We start from the raw sequence: 6,000 nt of genomic DNA on the forward strand, positions 1-6,000 counted from the left end.
TTGAAGAACTTACGTTACTGACAGGAGTGTGTGTTTGGTCTGCAGGTCAAAGCAGAAGTTTGTGGAATAACACACAGACTGACAGATGTTTCACAAGTTTCCACTGCCGTGTTTAAAGAGCTCTTCATTCACTGCACACACTGGAGAAACACACATCTTAAAGATCTTCTTGATCTAACAGAGGAAATGCCTGAGATTACACACACACACACACACACACACTATTTGACCCAACGTGTGAAACGTCTCAGTTACGGATGTAACCCTCGTTCCCTGAGTAGGGAACGGAGACGTTACGTCAGAAGTGACGGAGATTGGGGGTTTCGCATAGAAAGCCAATCCTCTTCGAGTATTTAAAAACGAGCCAATGGCATGCAATGCCTTGGGGCTGCGGAAATTTGCATAGCGTACTCCGCCCTACTCCGTGAGTATAAAAGGAGGAAGTGAACGCAACCGCAGTATGTCTTCGCTGAGGAGCCAAGACTGAACTCGGCGTCTACCCAGCGGTACAGCAGAAGTGGCAGGGAGACGTAACGGGGAACGAGGGTTACATCCGTAACCGAGACGTTCCCTTTCGTAGTCACTTCGAGTTACGTCAGAAGTGACGGAGATTGGGGGTCTGTGCCATCACGCCATCTTCAAGCTGTCTTCCAGTGCCCTGCGAAAGTCTGGACCCCTGAGCCTTACCTTCTTTCTTTTTTTTTTTTTTTTACAGGGATCCCACTTTGACACAGGATTACCAAGGTACACTGGGAAACATATCCCGGGAGGGACATGCTATAGATGCCTACCGAAGGAGGACTTACAATACACATATGGCCGTATAGGAACGCATATGGAGATCACTGGAGCACCAACCGTAGGTGGCTACTAGAATTTAACTCCAGGGGTGGCAGATGGCTTGCCAAGGGAAGACACATGCTCAGAGAGGCTTACAGTGGAAATACACATGAGACGGTTACCATGGGGAACCGTACGCATGGAGGCACCTAGCCGGCATCCAGAGCAACAGCAGTGGTGCCCGCATCGTCGGTGCTGGAGGACTCAAGGCTTCAATGGAAGAACTGAGGAGATATCGCACTTATCCAGTCCGAGGAGTGGAATGGCGAGCAAGCGAAGACACCTAAGCGGGTACAGTACTGGCGGAAGCGAGTACGTGAGAGGACACCGGATCAATTAGCAGATTATAGAATCTGGCGAAGGTGTTGGGTGTCGCCCAGCCTGCAGCTCTGCAGATGTCTGTTAGCGAGGCGCCGTGCGCTAGAGCCCAAGAGGAGGCCACACTCCGAGTGGAATGGGCCGTCACACCAAGGGGGCACGGCCGGCCTAGCTGCTGGTAAGACAAAGCAATGGCGTCCACTATCCAGTGGGACAGCCGTTGCTTTGAGAGAGCCCTTCCCTTCTGGCTCCCCCCATGGCTCCCCCCGTAGGTGCGGAGAGCACATACCGGACAGAGCAGTGCCAAGGCTGGGTCTGCCTCCTCCAGGGGCAGCGCTTGCAGGTTCACCACCAGGTCCCGGAGGGGAGTGGTAGGAACCTTGGGGATATATCCAGGCCGGGGTCTCAGGAATACGTGAGAGTAAGCCGGCCCGAACTCCAGGCACACTTCGTCAAAGGAGAGTGCGTGCAGGTCCCTTACTCTCCTGATGGAGACCAATGCAATCAGGAGTGCTGTCACATAGGACAGGGCAAAAACTCTACCGACTGCAAAGGCTCCAGGGGAGGCCTCTGCAGAGCACTCAGATCTACTGAGAGGTCCCCAGAGGGCACGAGGGGAGGGAGGCGGATTTAGCCCCCTCGCACCCCTCAGGAACCTGATGACCAGGTCATGCTTCCCATAGACTTACCTTTCACTGCATCATGAGACGCGGCAATGGCCGCGACATAAACCCAAGGGTGGAGGGCGACAGCCTACGCTCCAACCCTTCTTGCAGGAAGGAAAGCACGACTCCGATCGAGCATCTCCGGGGGTCTTCTCCACGAGAAGAGCACCAGTTGACGAAGAGGTTCCACTTCAACGCATAAAGGTGTCTCGTGGACGACGCTCTAGCGGAAGTGATGGTCGCCGCCACCACAGGTGGCAGCGAACTCAAACCTGCCTCGTCCCGTCCAGGAGCCACACGTGCAGCCTCCAGAGATCGGGACAAGGGTGCCACAGAGTGCCCCGTCTCTGAGTGAGTAGATCTTGTCTCAGAGGAACAGGCCAAGGAGGTGCTGTCGCGAGGAGCATGAGTTCGGAGAACCACGTCTTGGTGGGCCAATAGGGGGCTACCAGCAAGACCTGCTCCTCGTCCTCCTTGATCTTGCACAACACCCGTGCAAGAAGGCTCACTGGGGGAAACGCATACTTGCGTGGGCCCCGCGGCCAGCTGTGCGCCAGTGCATCTGAGCCGAGCGTACCCTCGGTCAGGGAATAAAACTGGGCGCAGTGGGATGAGTCCCGGGAGGCGAACAGATCTATCTGTGCCTCCCCGACCTGGTCCCAAATCAGCTGGACCGTCTGGGGATGGAGTCGCCATTCGCCGGAGATAGGACGGACCCGCGACAGCTCGTCGGCTGCCAGGTTCCGGTCTCCTGGAATGTAACTGCACGAAGGGACCTCAGGTGCTTCTGACTCCATAACAAGAGGTGGCGGGCGAGCTGCGACAACCGGCGTGAGCGTAGACCCCCCTGGTGGTTGATGTACGCTACTGCAGTGGTGTTGTCTGAGCGGACAAGTACATGTTGACCCCTGAGCAGTGCTCGAAAGCGGTGCAGGGCCAGGCGTACTGCCAGCAGCTCGAGGCAATTGATGTGCATGAGGCGCTGGGGTCCTGTCCAGGAACCTGCGGCTGCATGCCCATTGCACATGGCACCCCAACCCGTGGTAGATGCATCCGTGGAGACAACGAGATGCCTGGAAGCTCGCTGGAGCGGGACACCGGCCCGCAAAAAGCTGAGGTTCGACCACGGGAAGAAGGTTCAGCGGCATGCTGGAGTCACTGGAACTCGAAGCGAGCCGCGATGCCATGCCCACCTCGGGACTCACCAGGCCGTCCTGTGTCCTCGAAGATGGTGAGGCCAGGGTGGGCTTCGAGCACAGCACAACGAGTAAGTTTGCATCACCTGTTTTTATATATACCTGTTAATATATAGATTTTTAGGCAAACATTTAGGCTTAAAGTACATTTGGATACCCATTTCTGATCATTTTAATTTAAAAAAACTATATAAAAAATTTTTTGCAACCAGGAAGATGGGTTGGGGATGAAATACCGCTCAGACATGAGATGCGGTTACCCCATGTGACCTGGGTAATTCGGCGATCGCATCCCTTGCTTCACGCAATAACCCTGTATGCAGGGATCCCAATACAGGGAATACACCAGGCCATCCTGTGTCCTCGAAGATGGCGAGGCCAGGGTGGCCTTCGAGCACAGCACAACGAGTAAGTTTGCATCACCTGTTTTTATATATACCTGTTAATATATAGATTTTTAGGCAAACATTTAGGCTTAAAGTACATTTGGATACCCATTTCTATTTTGTTTTGTTCCAAAATGTTATTTAACCATACTTTTCATTATCATTCTGTATGTTTCAACAGGCGCTTGCGTTCGGAGGATCCTGTGCCAGACAACTGGAGGGATCTCTGTCTGTAACAGATGCACTGTTTAATGTTTAAAGTGTCTTTATGCTTTTTATTGTGTGTGTGTGTGTGTATAGTTCTTAACTTGTTAAAGCTTTAATTGAGTTCATCTATATATTTCTTTGTTGTTTCTGTATTAATTGTGTATATAGTTTTTACTTTGCTTTATTGTAATTTTAATAAAATACAGTTTGCTTTGAACAATTGTTTGATTTGATCACAATACAAGCTAAGACGTCATATCCCAGAGGGCTTTGCATCTAAACAAACATGGCTGCACCCTCAATGTTACAAGACACACAAATAACACGCAAATATCTCTGCAAAACCTCGACAGATTTGGAAATATATTTCAAAAAATAAGAAGAGTAGACCATAATGATATTTATTTAAAATAAATTATAAGTCCTCCATCTCTTCATTGTTGGCACAATACTGTAGAGAAATAAAAATCAAACGAAAAGTTTACACAATTGCAACAGAGTTTGACAGCTGTCTGTAAAATACTGTAGAAAAATCAAAATCAAATGACAAGTTAAAGTTATTTTAGTCCTATTTTATCTCAGTCACTCTAACATTTGGTGAATGTAGGGTCACAGACAATACTTATATTAATAAAAGATTTTTAACAGGAGATTATTTAAATCGAAAACCATAAGCTACAGCATAATCAACAAACAATCATAATGCAACAATAGGTTTGTGAAATTTATTTTTTATTAACAATATAAAAGAGCACTCCAAAAGAATATGTACACTGCTTGTTGTTTACACATTTTATAAACTTGACACCATTATATATAAATGCACAGCCTCATCACATGCTCAAAAACACGTTACACAGTTTTACAGTTAGGGATTAGAGCTTATTCAGTTGTTTTGAATAGAGATCACTGTATTCTAATTTTTAGAAATCTCTTCCTGGGCATCTGAGAATGTGTGGAAGAAGATGCAGGCCCCGTGAACACTCCCGTAAGGCTCCCACTGTTAAAAGAATGATTGAATTCAGATTAACGGAAATTATTTTTTTAAAACAGAAAAGAAATATGCATAGCAGCTTTAATTCTAATTCTTATTCGTATAGTTCTTTACACAATAGTGCAATTCTGAATTGTCCATAGAAAAATACAGTTAGTTAATCATGTATTAGTTTATGGGAAAACACATCACCGATGTTGAGTCGCCTCTTCACAGGGGTCGAGTCGTCTCTTCACGGGCGTTTGGTCATCAAATCACAGGCGTTGGGGCATCTGAAGTCTCCGTGACACGCTGGATACAAGCTGGACCTGACGAACCCCTATTTTCTCGGGACAAGCGTCCCGAGATAACAGCAGAAAGGCAGATGGGAAATAATTAGCATAGCTGATGTTCATAATATTAATGCATTTGATCTGATTCAGCAGTAGTATAAAAGGTGAGCAATATGTGAATGAATGGTTAAAGAGATGCGTAACTTTATGGAAATTGTTCTCAGGTTCTGGCTCGCTCTCAGCATCCCTCAAGGAGCTCTGAGGAGCCGATGATGGAAGGAGACACTGTCCTGGGATGCCCGGGTAGAGTGCGTGGTGCCCTCTTCAAAATCCTGCTGTGGTAAACCAAAAACAGAGAGGTTATTTTACTAATGTACAGTGAGCATAAATTCATGTACAATACTGTTCAAAGTATTTACAATACACTTACAACAAGTACTCTACTCTACAATACAGTCTGTCTGGGTTGTCAGTTCACAACGAGGCTCCATTTAAATTTGTCACACATGGTCTGTGAGAGGCAAGCAGACGTCCGGCAAAATCACAGTCTGAAAAAATAGAGTCTGTCCGGGTTGTCAGAGATCCAACCACTCCAGCTCCAGGACGTAGATCAAACTCAATTATTTCATTGGTCACACTGAGGCTCCTTTTACATGAAACTACAACGTTTAGACGCTACTGAGGCTCCTTTTACATGAAACTACAATGTTTAGACGCTATTGAGGCTCCTTTTACATGAAAATCAAGTCCATACGCAAGCTCCCAATTTTGTCCAAACATTGATAGTCCATACGCAAGCTCCCAATTTTGTCCAAACATTTATAGTTCATTCGCGAGCTCACAGTTGAAAAACAAAACATTGATAGTTCATAGTCTTGTGTCATAAAATGTGACACAAATTGTAAAGAATCAAATGTCCAGCCACTCCAGCTCCTCTATCTCCCCACGAAAAGTCCTCTTCTTGATGCCATGGTCGAAGCAGATCTTATCATCTTTCTTAATGTCCGTGGTGGCCTGAAAGAGCAGGACGTGCCTGTCTCCCCCCTGAAGCTTCACTATGCAGTGGCATGGCTGCACGTTGTGCTTCTTCTTTGAATGTGTAATCCATCTCCCGATGGTTTC

General features: G+C 47.4%; 1 long non-coding RNA gene across 1 annotated transcript; it reads right to left on the reverse strand.

The window, feature by feature from the left end:
* Positions 1-4,468: 4,468 nt before the first annotated feature.
* On the reverse strand, positions 4,469-5,572 carry LOC148997239 (uncharacterized). Its single transcript, XR_016168914.1, has 3 exons — positions 5,328-5,572; positions 4,799-5,213; positions 4,469-4,612 (listed from the first exon to the last, which is right to left on the reverse strand). It is a non-coding gene; the product is annotated as an uncharacterized LOC148997239 (long non-coding RNA).
* Positions 5,573-6,000: the final 428 nt, after the last annotated feature.

The sequence above is a fragment of the Pimephales promelas genome, chromosome 2 (genome assembly GCF_988280905.1).
Source record: "Pimephales promelas chromosome 2, fPimPro1.hap1.1, whole genome shotgun sequence".
Taxonomy (NCBI): Eukaryota; Metazoa; Chordata; class Actinopteri; order Cypriniformes; family Leuciscidae; genus Pimephales; species Pimephales promelas.